This window comes from Phascolarctos cinereus, unplaced genomic scaffold, assembly GCF_003287225.1.
Source record: "Phascolarctos cinereus isolate Bilbo 61053 unplaced genomic scaffold, phaCin_HiC Scaffold_2;HRSCAF=192, whole genome shotgun sequence".
Classification (NCBI taxonomy): Eukaryota; Metazoa; Chordata; class Mammalia; order Diprotodontia; family Phascolarctidae; genus Phascolarctos; species Phascolarctos cinereus.
Window position 1 is genome coordinate 221,314,178 of NW_027555625.1, and position 16,818 is coordinate 221,330,995.

The window sequence follows — 16,818 nt, forward strand, 5'->3', positions numbered from 1 at the left end:
TGAAAAAAGAATGTTAAAATTACTTTTACATGTAATTGGGGAAAATAAAATATTAAATTTAAAGAAAATGGTTATTTTTCATGAAATATTTATGTTAACATGTAATAGCTTTATTATTGTTATTTTTTTAATGAATTAATAAATATTTGGCAGTGGTTATTCTCCACATGTAGCATGTGGAAGTCATTGTGTGGCTCAAGGGAGGCAGAATAGACATCTCTAGCCTCTTCTTCCCCTGCCCTTTTCCAAGGTAAACTAATTCCTACCCAGGCGGGAAAGAAGGAAATGGGAGCCAGAAACTGACCACTCTGTTTTCCTCAGGGAGAAGGAGCACCAGAATTACGTCTATCTGCTCCCTTAAATATTATTTATCTAAGGGATGTGATTTTCAGGTTCAGGTTTTGCTGTTTCATTAATAGGAGAAACTGGACTCCAAGCTTTATAAACAAAGTTTGACTCTTTTTCTGCCTATTATCAGTTCCACAATGAACACATACATGTAACACTTAGCCAAGAAACCCATTTATGTAAATTGGTAGCAAAACAGAAATCAGAGAAAGTACACAAAAGAGAGTATATCCCAGACAATACAGAGTAAAGGAGCTGTCTCTTTCATTTGGAATGAGATGACTCAGCTCAACTAAGAGAGAAAATCCTACATCTCATCCAAAGGGAAGTTCCCTAAAGGCTCTAATGTAGCTAGCTGGGGATAGAAACATGATGGAAAATGGCAGTTCCTCTCATATCAGTTTCTTGGGATTGGCATCTTCCATCTTCTCTCTCAAAGCTAGAATCCGGAAGCTCCCTAAATCTAAAGAGAACTGAAGAGAACCAAAATGCTCCCCTCTGTCTTGTTCTCACTAACTCCACCCATCCACCACACCGGTGTGGGGCATTGATCTCTATTGGGGCATTGACTCTCATTAGAGAGTCCCATACCAATGGGATTTGGGACTGGGGTTACATAGACATTTTAAAAAGCTATCAGCTTTCATTTCTAATAAGGCAAATATCAGTAGATATAACTCATAAACAAAAGCTTTTTGGGATCCTCAATAATTTTAAAAGTGTAAAGGAGTCATGAGACCAATAACTTTGGGAATTATTGCCCTAAACAATTGGGTCATGAGTTCATAAACTTAAGAGGTAAGGCTGATTTAGTAAGAAGCAGAACATTTTTCTCTGAGGTCTATAGTTCAATCCCTACATTGTTCTTTTCTTCCAAAGCTGGTCTGTTGCTTGTTTCTGGTAGAGGGGCAAAGTAGAAATCTTGATTATGGGAGAGTCATACCCTAGGGCTGGCTAAGAAGGAGCTGGGGAAAGAGTCTGACATGCCAACAAAATCCCAAAGGTGGGGCGAAGGACTTCCTCTTCCTTTTGTTTTCATTTTCTGCCTACTGTATCCAGTCAATTTTGCCAGATAGCACTGCCTCCTGGTTACATGAGCAAATGAGCAGCTTTCTTTAAACAATGTGGAATGTCTAGACTGGTCCCTGGTGTTTCATGGCCTTTGAGGCTCATGGTGATTTGAGTGATTTCAGACACTCAGATATTATGCAGCCCTCACAGTTATTGACACTTCTCCTTGCCACAGCCAATCCCTTTATATGTGTACATGATCCCATGTCTTCCTGTATTCTCCAGCAGATTTCACCCTCAATCATTCTCCTCCCCTGCCCAAAGAATCTTCAGTTTCTCCCTGTCAACTGGTTCATTCCCTACTGCCTTCAAACATTGCCAAATCTTCCCCCATCCTTAAAAAAAAAAGCAACCCCTTCATTAGACCCTACCATTCCTTCAAGCTACTGTCCTTTAGAACATTTATAACTCTTTAGAACTCTATCAATTCAATGATACAATACAAGTCCAGGAGACTGAAGATGGAACATAATACCCTCTTCCTTTCTCAACCAAACTCTGAGAAAAATCTCTCTAATTTTTTTTTATACTTTGCGCTCACTTCTCAGCCTTTTGCAATCTGGCTTCCAATCTCACTTCTAACTGAAATTGCCTTCTCCAAAGTTACCAATGATCTCTTAATTGGCCGAATTTATGGTCTGTTTTCAATTCTAATCCTTCTCACCTCTCTGCTGTTGAACATCTCTTTCTTGGTTCTCTGATCTTTCAGAGTTTTTGTGGCACTACTCTCTCCTAGTTTGCTTATTACCTGTCTACCTTTTAATTTCCTTTGCAGTTTCACCATTCACATCAGTCTCCCTCACTATGGGTGTTCCCGAAGGTTCTGTCTAGGACTTTCTCCTCTCTCTCTGCATTCTCTCTTTGTTTCCTAATTAGTTTCCATGGATTTAGTTATCATTTCTATACAGATGACTTCCAGATCTACACCTAGGGACTCAGTCTCTCTCTCAGTCACACCTCCAATTATCTATTGGACATTTGAAACTAGATATCCCATAGACATCTTAAAGTCAACTAAAACTGAACTCATTATTTCCCCCTCTAAACCTTCCTTCTTCCAAACTTCTCAATTTTTTTTTTGTTGGAGACACCACAATCCTTTTAGTGTCTTAGATTGGTAATATCAGTATTATCCTGTACTTCTCACATTTGATCACCCTAGACATCTAGTCATTTACCAGATTTTGTTGTTTCTATCTTCAAAACATCTTTCTCATGTATCTCCTTCTCTTAGCCCTAACAGCTACCATCCTAAGTTCAGGTCTTCCTCACCTCTGGCCTAAAGTATTGCAAAATCTTCTCATTGGTCTCCCAGCTTCAGTTTTCTTTCCAGTCTATCCTCCATCTAGCTGCCAAAGGGTTTTTCTTTAAGCTTTTATCTGACCATATCATTTTGCTACTTAACAGACTCTAATTACTTCCTGTTGTCTCTAGGATAAAATATAAGCTCCTCTGCTTAACTTTTAAAGACCTATATAAACTGACCTCAAACTATTTTCCCAACCTTATTGGAAATAGCCAAACTGACCTACTTTCTGTTCCTCATTCACAACACTTCATTTCTGATCTCTGTGCCTTAGAAATGACTGTCCTGGAATGGGCTTCCTTCTTATCTCCACCTAATACCCAACAGATTCTTCCTCTTCATTTAAGATACAGCTTAGGCGCTAGCTTCTTTATGAAGCCTTGCCTGATTCCTCCAAATGCTGGTACTCTCACTCCTTCCCGAACTACCTTGTGTTTAACTACTTTGTATATCTTTGTATTTATTAACTTTATACTATATATGTCTTTATATGTACTTGTTGTCTCTTCTATTAGAATATAAGCCCCTTGTGGGGAAGAGTCCATGTCTAAACAAGTAATTGAGAAGGAGGAAATCCAATCTATTAACAATCATATGAAAAAATGCTCTTTATCACTAATAATTACAGAAATGCAAATTAAAGCAATTTTGAGGTCTCACCTCATGCCTGTCAGACTAAAAAGATGACAAAAGAAGAAAATGACAAATGTTGAAGGGGTTGTGGGAAAACAGGCAAATTAGTGTACTGTTGGCAGAGTTATGAATTGGTCTAGTCATTCTGAGAAGCCATTTGGAGATATGCACAAAAAATTACTGAGCTGTGTATACTCCTTGACCCAGCTATACCATTATGAGGCCTGTACCCCAAAGAGATAAAAAAGACAAGGTCCTAAACATGCAAAACACTTATAGAAACCCTTTACATAGTACCTCCAAATTGGAAACTAAGGGGCTGTCTTCCTGTTGGCGAATGGCTAGACAACGTAATTGTGATGGAGTATTATTGTGCCGTAAGGAATAGCAAAATAGTTTCAGAAGAAGCTGGGAAGACCTTTATGAACTGAACTTTATGAACTCTGCAGTGAAGGCAGCAGAACTAGGAGAAAAATTTACACAATGACAACAGCATTATAGAGAAAAACAACTTTGAAAGGCTTTAGAATTCTATCAATTCAATGATACAACATAAGTCCTGAAGACCTAAGATGGAACATAATATTCAACTTCTTCCAAAGAGATAATGAAATTAAAATGCAAAGAGAGACTTGAGGCATGACCATGTGAGGATCTGTTTTGCTGGTCTAGGAATGTTTATGATGAGTTTATTTTTCTTGTTTTGTTTGTTTTTGATTCAAAAGGAGAGACAGATTATTAGTACATGTAAAAATAAATAATAAAAAAAAGAAATTAAGTTACCAAAAGAACAGTAAACAATACCCTAATACAGCAGAAATTTGATTTTAGAAAGAATGTAAATTCATTGTATGCAGACACTGTATCATCCTTTGTACTTGTAGAGGAAGCTAGGTGGTACAGTGGATTGAATGCTGGGCCTGGAACCAGGAGAGACCCAAGTTCAAATTTGGCCTCAGACTCACACTAGCTGTGTAATCCTGGACAAGTCACCCAATTTCTTTCTGCCTCAGTTTCCACAACTGTAAAATGGGGATAATAATAGTGCTCACCTCCCAGAGTTGTTGTGAAGATCAAATGAGATAATACTCAACATGGTGACTGGCACATAGTAGGCACTTGATAAATATTTGTTGATTGATTGACCCAACTTGATGAAAAATCACAACTCATCACAGCCATTGTTCAAATGCTTTCAGAATCTTTGGCTCCTGTAGAAAAGAGGTTGAGGGAGATGTGGGTGGGGGTGGCTGCTGGAGAATGTAGTATACTTATGAAAGTGTTGTTATGGGTCATTCAAGACAACCAGAAACCTCTTTCTGTCACTTGTCCTCACTAAATTTAACTCCGTATTTGGGGTGAGAAAGCCATGATTTGAAAATCAATTTACTGAGGATATATTCTGGGAAGCTGAGACAGTGAAGGATGGAGCTAGGAGTGGCAGTGAGAGAGACACTGGACTTACTGTGATGGCAAAAGATCAATCATTCAGGGCTGGTCCCTGGGCTGTCTTGTCATTTAAATCTCTTGTTACTCTATGTGTTTTTGTCAATGTGCCCATGCTGAGAGTGGGAAATATGTCTGTTCCAAACAACCTCAGGGAAGTAAGGAGCAGCTCCCAAGATCCCTGTCTTCCTACCTCACAGATGATCACTAAGGCCCTATCAGTGACCTTCTTCTCTAGGGGCAGGAATGAGGTTGAGCCAGGTAAGAATGAATGAATGAATGAATGAATGAATGAAAAAAATTCATTGTATGCCAGCACTTATCTATATTGCCAGACAGAGAAACAGCAATTCACATTTATGTATGGTATAAGATAGGTAGGCCCACATGAGTTGTCTAAATGTAGAGATGTGCCTCATGGATGCTATGGATAGATGTGATCTGAGGCCTGGCCAGTCTCTACAGAGGGGAGGAAAGATAATGGCAATGATGGCTGCTGCTAGCACACCAGGTATAGGGGGAAGGCTGTTGTTGTTTGTTCTTCGTTCTTGAAGAGGACCATGACATCAGGGAGGTGATGACATGACATGCAAGTGAATTGGATTTAAGTGAGGGAGGGCTGTGCAAAGTCACCTGCCTCACTTTCTCCTCCGTAGCCATCTGGATCCAGTGGCCAGATATAAATCAGGACGACTGGAGATGGCCCTGAATGCAGCGGCAGACATTGGCCTTTTCAAGCTAAGGTCTTTAACAGGTCTCAGTTTGACTGAGGTGACTGCCCATTCAGTGATTAAGGCCAGGTAAGAAATGAGGCAGATAATGGCCTCTTTACTGAGTTAAAGGAAAAAAAAAATTCATCTGGGAGGGGAAGACCTTCAAGGTTTTCGGCCAAAACAGAAACAATTGCTACTTACATTCACCCTAAGCCAATCTGGCAGGCCACAAGTGTACTTCCAGACTGGGTTCTTTTTTTCTCCAGTCTCTGAGAAGGGTATCAAGCTAGAATGATACCTACCTGTCACACCTCAGATATCTGTCTGGTATAGGAGTATGAGTCTGGGTTTAGAAAGAAATCCATTTTCCTGGTCACTCTTAAATGGGGAGAGTGGCCCTTTACTTACCTCACCAGTTTAGTGTTTTCTTACCAAACACTAGTTACACAAAATACAGTCATAGATAGTAAATATTGAGTAAATCCATTTTCTTAGTCAAACAGCAAACAGAAAGCAGAGAAGTTATGCAGATCATATCCCAAAGAATACACAAGAGGGGCAACTAGGTGGTGCAGTGAACAGAGCTCTGGCCTTGGAGTCAGGAAGACCTGAGTTCAAATCCAGCCTCAGGCACTTAACATTTACTAGCTGTGTGACCCTGGGCAAGTCACTTAACCCCGATTGCCTCACCATAAAAAAAAATACACAAGAGTGAATGAGTTCTTTAGCTGGGAGGGAGTTAAGAACTCATTTCAAACAATGGGAGAAAGAACAATCTCATCCAAAGGAGGTCCATTCTGTCACCTCTAGAGATGAGGCTGGCTCCCCATGCGTGCCTGCCATTCCGAGGTCTTTTTCTTTCCTCTCTGCAGTGTCCTCCATCCACATGTCTCTGAAGAAGCTCTGGAATCCACTCAATTAGTCCCTTCAATAAGTTCTAACAAACTCAAGCATTCCCTCCACCAATCAGGAATCCTATCTCCTTCCATACTTGTCGCCTGCCGCTCCTCTCCTGCCTCACTTGGGTGGGAACCGAGTTGCAAGATCTTTAATGTTTGCAAATCACTTCCCATACGTTATCTCAAGGAAGCCTCACAAACCACTCTCTGGAGGAGGTGCTACTGATTATGTCCACTTTACAGATGAGGAAACTTCACTCAGGGAAGTAAGTGACTTGCCCAGGGTCTGATAGCTAGTAAATGTCTGAGAAGAGATTTGATATTTGAGATATCTAAGAAGAGATTTGGGCCTAGATATTCCTGACTCAAGTCCAGCACTCTATCTGTTATGCTCTACCACGTCCTAATGCTTAATAGCTTTCTGACATGATGACTGAGGGAACTTGTCTCAATACTCTCTCTAAAAGCAAAGGTGATATGGGTTAGTGATGGATTCAATGGTTAGAAACTTCACTAGTGGAGGCAGAAATAAAATAAAGGAAGTAGGAGAACTTTATTCCAGGAATGAATTTCCTCTGTGATTGTATCATATGGGTATCCCTCTGTTAGGTAAAGACTAAGAGGTGCTGGGAATGTGCTGGGTGCTTGATCCCAGGGCAGAAGAAGTACCAGGTGGAGTAAGTAACTCTTTGGCTGGATTGACCTTGAATTAAGTCTGTTCAGCACATGATTGTTTGCTTGGAGCAGCAATTCTTCCAGTGGTTCTCAAACTGTGGTCTGTAGACCCCTGGAGGTCCCTGAGACCCGTTCAGAGGATTCTCAAGGTCAAAACTACTTTGCTAATAATACTACATTGTTATTTGCCTATTAAAATACCTTTCAAACTATATAGCTCTGTGAGGCTGACTTTTCTTCAGATCTTTCAACCAAAATAACACATTACAACAGATTGAATGCAGAAGCAGATATGAAAATACAGCAATCCTATTAATCCAGACAGTAAAGAGGTTTGCAAAAAAGAGGTGAAATAATGCCACTGTTCTCACTATTTTTTTCTGTTTCAGAAAACATATTTTCATTAAAAGTTATGTTGACATGTAATTGATTTATTATTGTTATTTTTAAATGAATGAATAAATTTTTTTAAAGTTCACAACTTTTGGAAGTAGTCATTTCATGGTGTTGTTGGAAAATAAAACTCCTGAGAGACAATTTTCAGGTAATTAATAATCAATTAATTAGGCTAACTGCAGCCCATCTCCAGTCATCCTGATCTGTATCTTGCTCTGGGACCCAGATGGCTCACTCTGGAAAAGAGAGTGAGGCTGGTGACTTTGCACAGCCTTTCCTCACTTAAATCCAATTCACTTGCAAGTCATGGCATCACCTTCCTGATGTCCTGGTCCTCTTTGAGAACGAAGGACAAACAACAACAATAGGGTGTATATAACCAGAGGTATGCTGATAAAAGTTTAACAACTAGCTCTCCAAAACAAAACAAAAAAGTATGTGTGACAATTTTGAGTTCAATTTGCATCGTTAATATTTCCTCCATCACTTTCTTAAATCTAGAAATTGACAAAAAAAAATAAATCAAGTCCTAGGTTTCACCAATTTCCAAGGTGTAGATGCTCACACTGAAAATTTAACAATTAATCTGGCTTCATCACAGCCTTGGATATAATCCACACAAGCAAAAGCTCTTTGGAGTTCTCAATAATTATTAAGAGTATAAAGGGATCCTGAGATCAAAAAGTTTGAGGACTGTTGGCCTAGAGACCCCATTCAGCTCATATCACACCCTCCCCTATACCTTGAACAGACACCCAAAATAATTCATAGCAAAGCTCTTGGTTCAGGCTTTCCCTTCCTTAGGTTGTAGAATTCACTGGGTTGTGAATATGCTGGAAAATATATGAAAATGGCTGCGATGAAGTATGGGTATCTAGAGAATGCTAACTTCTCTTTTTATGTATACTTCAAAAAATCTTTCCCATAAGCCCACTAAGAATACACTCCACTGTACCAGAGCCCAGGGAGCCTTTGATATAAGTACTAATACACTCTCCCTGTTATGACTTCATTTCCTCATGCATACCCCACCAAGGGAGGAAAATGTTAGTTCCCTGTCTTTGTCCTTGCTGTCAGGTAATATCCTATGAGGCTTTCTCCTATGTGAAGAGGAACAAGGGGCAGATTGGACACTTCCTTGAATCCGCTGTATCAGTGATTAGAACCTATTGTCCATTTATTAGGCTTATCTGGTAAGAATGGGCAGAGAGTAGCCATGGAGACACAGTCTCTCATATTTTCCTTGTGGACAAGTTGAAGAGATGTGGGTTACATGATAGCAGTTGGGTGGTTTTGGAACTGATTGAATGAGTAAATCATTAATGGATCAATGTCAGCTTAGAGGGAAAGGCCTAGTGGAGAGCTCCAGGAAATCTGTCCTTGGCTCTGTGTGGTTTAATATTTTAATCAATGGCTTGGATAAAAACATAGATTCCGTGCTTATCATATTAGCATATGACATAAAGCTGGGAGGAATAGCTAACACATTGGATGACAAGAGTCAGTATCTAAAAAGATCTCAGTAAGCTAAAATGTTGGCATGAATCTAATAAGATGAAATTTAATGTGGATAAACCACATAATCTGAGTTGGAAGGGATCTCAGAGGCTATCTAGTCTAACTGATGGCTGAACTTGAATTCTCTCTAACAACATAACTGATGAATTTGTGTCCAGCTTTTGGAGAGAACTCTGGGGAGGAGGAGAAGAGATTGTGGAGATTTGGAGTGTTTTACAAGTGTGAAAAGATGGTCAAGGATGAAAATCTGGGAACCTGGAATTGGGGAGGACTGGAGGAGAAGAATACTTACAAGCTGTATGAATCCTTACAACCAGGAGAGGGAGAGGGAGAGGGAAAGAAGGAGAAGAAGAAAAGGTGAGGGAGAGGGGGTGAAGGAGATGGAGAGACAGAGAGGAAGAGGAAGAGAAAGATGGAGAATAGAGATCAAGAGAAAGAGAGAAAGAGAGGGAGAGAGAGAAGGAGGGAAAGAAGGAGGAAAGGGGGAGAGAGAGAGAGTAAAAAGAATAAGAATAAAAGAATGAAAACAAGATAGAGCAGTGGTAGTTGGGAGGGGGCTGACTCTCAAAGGAAGAACCAAAAGATGAGTCAGGAAAGGAGCAAGAGCCAAGGGAAGAAAAAGCCAGCTTTGCTCCATTTGCATTTCAATGAAGACCTGAGTTGGCCATTACTAACAGGCTTTTAGAAAGAATTCCTATAACCTTGTACCATCCTCCTGCTTGTTATTTTTATCTCTGGCCTGTTTCCCTGTATTTCCTGGCAGTAAAAAGCTGGAAAAAACTTGTAGAGGGGGATCAGTGCTCAGAAAAGACCAAGGCACCATGGTGCAACAGAACACACTGGCTTTGCGCTTTACTTCTTGTGTGACTTCAGGGGAGTGTCTGTACCTCTCTGGGTCTCCATTTCCTCATCTGTAAAATGGGAATGTTAGACCAGATGACATCTAAAGTCCTTTCCCAACTCTAAATCTATCCCTTAAGCTAAAGCCTTACTGACTGTGGCTTCTTCACATCTGAGGGGCCAAGATACCAAGCCTTCTGACCTAGGCAGCTAGATGGAGCAGTGGACAGAGTGGTTGGCCTGGAGTCAGGAAAGCCTGAGTTCAAATCTGGCCTCAGATACTTACCAGCTGTTTGATTCTGAGCAAGTCACTCTTAACCTCAATTTTCTCATTTGTAAAAAGGGGATAATAATAGCACCTACTTCCCGGGGTTGTTGTGAGGATCAAATGAGATAATAATTGTAAAGAGCTTAGCACAGTCCCTGGCACATAGTAAACTCTATAGAAATGTTACCTAGCATCATCATCATCAGCATCAGCATCATCATCAGCATCATCATTCTATAGACCCTTGTACTTTCCTCTAATCCCCAGTGACTGACTTTCCTTCTGCCACTCCCCTGTATAGGAGAGGTAGGGCGATTTAATTGAATCGATGTTGAATGGGGAGACACAGGTACTATTCAAATCGTTATGTGATCTTGGGCAAGTCACTTTATTCTTTGGGCCTCAGGCTCCTCATATATAAAATGAGATTGAACTAGATGACCACTGAGATCCCTTACAGCTTTAAATCTCTGACCTTGGAACTTTGCTTTTGTGCCCTTATCTTTTCCCTTTCTTGCCCGTACCATCACATGGTACATATTATAAGAGTGTATTCTCTAGGGTTCATTCATTCACAAAGAAAGAATAGGAAGCACATCCAAACAAAGAACTATGGAAGTCGAATTGCTATCACTTATTTTTACCTTCTGTTGAGTTTTGTTTCTTCTTTCTGATGGTTCCTCCTATTGGGTTTAACTTTTACTTACAACTTCACTAATGTAAAAATATGTTTAATAGGAATGTAAATGTAAAGCCTAGATCAGATTGTGCGCCATCTTGGGGAGGGTGGGGGAGAGGAAGGGGGAGAAAAATTGTCAACTCGAAAGCATATGGAAGTGATTGTTGATAAATCAAAATAAATTAACAAAATTTTTAAAAAAGAATAGGAAGCCCAGGTATTTAGGGGGCCAGGGAATGAGAAACACAAATAGAAGCGACTACTCAGTACAAACTGGGTAGTAAAAACTCTGCTAAGCTATTTTCTGGCTAAGGTTCTGCGGTCAACCTTGGGCCTATGCCTGGAGCTTAGGACTGGATGTTCTGTTTGAAGGACGGAAGTGTCTGTCTGCTATGTCTATTGTTAGAGTTGTATCCTTGACCAAAAATGACTATGTATTTGCTTTATATCCGTTTATCTGTGCATATGTTATCTTCCCCAATAGGATGTAAACTCTTCGAGGTGAGGGACTGTTGTTTTTGTCTTTATTTTCCTAGCACCTCGGACAGGGCCTGATACATAATAAGCTTTGAACTGAATTAAGTTAAACTGGCATTTGCCTGTGGATTGAATTCTGAGAAGTGATTGGGAACTTTTCTTTTTTAAAAAAGGGGGGCATTCTTAAGCTTACTTTCCCATCTCTAAAAAAAATTTGGAAGGCAGGATGGTACTGTGTGGAAATAGCAGTAAACTTGGCATCAGGGGAATGTCAGTCCAAACTCCCACTTTGTCCCTTACTACCTGTGTGACCTTGGGCACATTGCTTCATCTCTGTCCTCAGTTTCCTCATCTGTAAAATGAGGGAGTTAGATTAGATGACCTCAAAGTTGTCTTCCAGTTCTAGAACCATGATCTCATTTAAATATTTGCATTTCTTTGTGGGTCTGAGTAGGTTATAACACCTGACCACAGATGATTTATGTGAAAGATAGAGTCTAAAAACAAACATCAACTTATATGACAGGAAAATGAGGTGACCACATCTTGGAGTGAAAGTGAAGAATAACAGATGGACAGCTAAAGTAATGTACTGGTGCCCATGGAATACTAAAATGATAAGAAAAAAGGCATCCAGGATGTTGGGAGAATCCTCTATGGATTACGGCATCCTTCTATGTCATCTTGGAACCTGGACAGCTGTATTCTATCCTCCAATAGTCTTCAATAAATTCCAAGTGGATATGGTGTATTGGTCTCTGCTTTTACTTTTTACTGGTATGGTAAAAATGTTTAGTATGTAACTATGTATTTATAAAGCATTTGCTACTAAATGTTGAGCAATGATGGGGAGGCTGATCAGAATAAAAAGCATGGATTATAATCTGTACAAGGGGAGAGAGGACCCACATCAGTATCAAAAGATCTTAAGCATTTTCTTGTTCATCTCTTGGTGGAGGGAGGTGAAGTTAGATACCTATTTAGCTAAGTCTTATAGTTTTGGTACTATGATGCCATGAGTCTGCTGTGCTCTAAAGCAGGGTTTCTTAGCTTGGGGGCCATGAGATGGAAAAAATACACTTTTATTTCAACATAAGTGGCTTCCTTGATAATCCTATTTATTTTATGCATTTTAAAATATTATTCTGATAAGAAGTCTATAGCCTTTATAAGATTATGATAAAGAGGACTATAACATTAAAAAAGGATTAAGAACCATTCTCTAAGAAGACTTTATGATAAGCTGAGAATGAACCTGGGAGTGAATGGACCAGTGGCCTTAGTCCAGAGTGCCTGTGTAGATAAGTTGCATTTTCAATGTGAGTAAGTTCTAAACAAAAGATGTATTTCTTGGTTTGTGCCATAAGGCAAGCAGGTAAAATGTCCAATTATTCCTAAACCAGAGAAGATCAGGATAGCTAGGGTAAGCTGTAGCCATGTGTGGTGGAGGATTCAAACATAGACTAGCTTAGGATATCTGCTTTAGGACTAATGTTATAGTTGTTGTTGTTGGTTTGTTTGGTTTTTTGTGAGTGTCTTATGTGAGTATTGCAATCCATCTCTTGATTCAAAATGTCACTGGTGATATCCTGAATCTCTACCTATAGAATTAAATTTAAGTGATGACCTAAGCCCCTGAATGGGATTGAATACTTTTATTGCTTATTGAGTTTTGAAATTGCCAGTACAATGCCCATTTTGGGAGCTTTCCTTCCTCATTAGATGAAACACTTGTATTGTGTAATATGTTGTACTAATTTCTATTTGCAATTGGGCATTAATAGTTTTCTTTGAAGTGTACCATAGCCACTTTTAGTTTCTTGACTTACCCTTTAAAAATTCAATTTTCTTTTCTCTCTTTTGTAACTTTTGTGAGAAGCCTTACTGTGCAGCATTTGTCCTCTATTCTAAGATAATAACAGTTTCTTGGAGGACATTCTTAGGCGATTATGAGATCGTGAACTAGACAGTTATGAAATCATAGCCACCTTCCAAGATTGTTGTGCGTGTGCCAACACTGAGCTGCCCAAAAGTCCAATCAAGAATTCAGAAAGACTCTTCGTGAGTTCATCCATCTCTACCCTGGCCAAGCAGCACCCTCAAAATATTTAAGATCAGATTAACATGAGATTTTGCTGATAATCCCACTTAATATGAGAAAGAACAATCCAACCTCAAACGGCACCATTGCTGGAAATTCACTACTGCCTGTTCTTCCCAAATGTAGGAACTCAGTGCTATTGTAGAGAAATGAAGACTTATCGCAGGCCTAAGAGGAACATCAGAGGCAATAGCATTATGGCACCCTTCTATGTCATCTTAGAGCCTGGACAGCTACATTCTATCCCCCAATAGTCTTCAGTAAATCCTAAATGGATATGTTAGCTATGTACTGGTCTCTGCTTTTACTTTTTACTGGTATGGTAAAAACATTTAGTATGTAACTATCTATTTATAAAGCATTTGCTACTACATGTTGAGCAATAATAGGGGAGGCTAATCATCTTTCTGACCTCTGAAATTAGTCCCTGAATCCAGGACAACTAAGTAGACTTCTCTTTTAAAAATACTCCTGGTTACAATAGTCTGTTGTATTATTTATGAACTTTTATATATTCTTTCCATAGTTAATAAATCCTAGTAAAAGCTACCCAAGGATGATGAGTGGCAAAAAGTACTCAAGGATGATAGTGGCAGAGAAAAGGAGGCAAATAATTAATGTTCATATGTGACAAGTCTCTGAACTCAGAAAGCCAACTTTGTTCAGGGCCAGGAAGATCCAAATGGCTCATTCGGATTTCAGGAATTAGCTCTTCATCTAAAGCTACTTGCTTTGGATACCAGTACTGGCTCTGGATCATTGAAGGAAGGAAAGAAGGAAATAAACATTTATTAAATGCCTACTATGTGCCAAGCACTGTGCTAAGCACTTTACAAATATTAACTCATTTGATCCTCATAATTACCCTGTGAGGTAGCTACTATTTTTATCCTCATTTTTACAGTTGAGGAAACAGAGGCAGATAGAGGTTAAATCACTTGTCCAGGGTCACACAGCTAGTCATTATCTGCTGTCAGATTTGAACTTGGGGCTTCTTGACTCCAGGCCCAGTGTATTATGCATCGAATCATCTAGTTTAGTTCTGAAATTAATAACCTGGGCCAGGGGTGGGAAGCCTGTGGCCTCAAGGCCACATGTGGCCTTCTAGGTCCTTGGGTACAGCTTTTTGACTAAGTCCAAATTTTACAGAACAAATCCTTTTATTAAGGGGATTCTTTCTGTGAAGTTTGGATTCAATAGCCCAGGTCCTGGGCTATTGACTTTGACATCTGCTGTCAACAGCACTTCTATAGGATCGTAGATTTAGAGATTGAAAGGGGTCATCTAATCCACACTCCCATTTTACAGGTAAGGAAACTGAGGGATAAAAGGAGGAAATGATGTGCCCAAGGTCACATAGATAGTAATTAGAAGATCTGGGTTTTGAACCCAGGTCCACTGACTCCAAACCTGCCCACTGTGCCACTGTTTCTATGTGAAGACTCCTTTTGGATTTCAGCTGCAGATATCTCCCCCGGTTTTGGCCCCAACAGTGAGAACATTATCTCCCTGCCCTGCTTTATACATGGGGCCACAAAGGTGAGGGTGAGACTTTCCTGTCTGTAGCAGTAGCAAGGAAGGGAAGAAAAGGAAGGCACGGAGAGGATTTTCTGGCAGCGTTGTATTTTGGCATGGAAATGTTGTTCATAAGGTGAATGTTTTTTTAACCACAAAGCTTTCTGTTATTAAATATGTTGTTACATTTCAGTAAAAAACAAACAAAAAATGGAGAGGGAGAGGTGTGTCTTGAGGACAGCCTCAGACTGTGTGGGCCTAGTGGGGACAGGGAAGCCCTTTGAGGTATCTGAGAGGGGGAAGGGTCCTTCAAAGAACCAAGAGACCATATCCCCTGCTCCAGGACCTCAGAATTGGCTCTCTTTAACCAGGCCTTGCTGGAAGACTCCCTAAACTCAACCTTGTCCTTCCTCTTTTTCCCAAGTTCATCACCCGAGGGTAGGAGGCCAAGGAATCTTCTGCCATCCACAGACTAGAGATGGAGCACATGCAGCAGCAGGTCGCCTGTATAAACCCTCATCCTGCTCTTCCTTTCTCCTTTCCATATCCAAGGAGGCAGAAAGTGAATAAGCTGCCTGTGCTCTAGTGAGCTCTGTTTCTAGGAATACTCATCTTCTTGATTTTCTAGGGGAGAATCACCAGGGAAAGGGACCTGGAGAAGAACTATAGTCTGGACTACGAAGAGAAATCCCAAGGACATCTTGTCTCAGAGGAGATCAATATGACTAGGGCCACGACCAAAATGGAAGTAGGAGACTAAGCTTGTTCTATTTGGTGACCCCTGGTGGAGGCAGCAGGAGCAATGGCTGAAAGTTGTAAAGGGGCAAATTTGGGGTGGAGTTCAGGAAAATCTTCCTAACAAGGAAAGAGCTATCCGAGAATAGGACGGGCTGCCTCCAGGGGTGAGGGGGTTTTCCCCTTCTCTAAAAAGGCTTCAGAAGAGGCTGGAGTGCCACTTCTCTGATATGTGGTAGTGAAGATTCCTTCTCAAATACCAGCTGGATTAGATGGCTGCTCAGGTCCCTCCAAACTCTGATGTTCTATCACTCTATGACAATGATGGGGAATGGTGTTTGAAGTCTCCGTGGAGGATAATATCTCTGAGAAGAAGTAGCTAGGTGGTATAGGGGTTAGAGTGCTGGGCCTGGAGTTGGGAAGACTTGAGTTCAAATCTGTCCTCAGACACTTACCAGCTGTGTGACTCTGGACAAGTTGCTTACTCTCTGTTTGACTCAGTTTCCTCATGTGTAAAACGGGGATGATAATAATAGCACCTACCTCCCAGGATTGTGGTGAGGACCAAATGAAATCATAATTGTAAAGCACTAGCACAATGCCTGGCGCATAGTAGGTGCTAGAAAAATGTCAGCTGTTACTATTACCAGGAGTTTAGCTGAGATGAGAGGAAATAAAGACTAGACGCCCCAATCTCCATAAAGCTTAGCTAGGTCAGACCACCTGGTGGGAACACACATAGAACTTAGACGGTATTTGGGTTCAGAAAGGCACTTCAGGTGGTATGGTTAGAAAGAATCAGAAAAACCAAGTTCAGGTTATGTGTTCATGTCTCTGCCACTGGATAACCTGGCCCCAGTGGAGAAATCATTTCTCTTTGTTGTACTTAGTTTCATCATCTGTAAAGTGGGGAAAATAATCCTTATACAATCTCTGTAAAGAGATGGGACTGGACCTGTGATTTCCTTGGTTCAGAGAATGACCAATGAGGAAACTCCCTCTACCAGGGCCAATCAGCGCCTCTGTAATTTGCATAAGATACTCATTCTACCTGGGCCAATCAGCTTCTGTAACTTGCATAGGATACTAAGAGGTTAAGCGACTTTCTGAGAGTCACATAGCTATTGTATGTCAGGCATAGGACTCAACCAAGGTCTTCTTGGTTCCAAAACTGGCTCTCTAGCCTTTATCCTACACT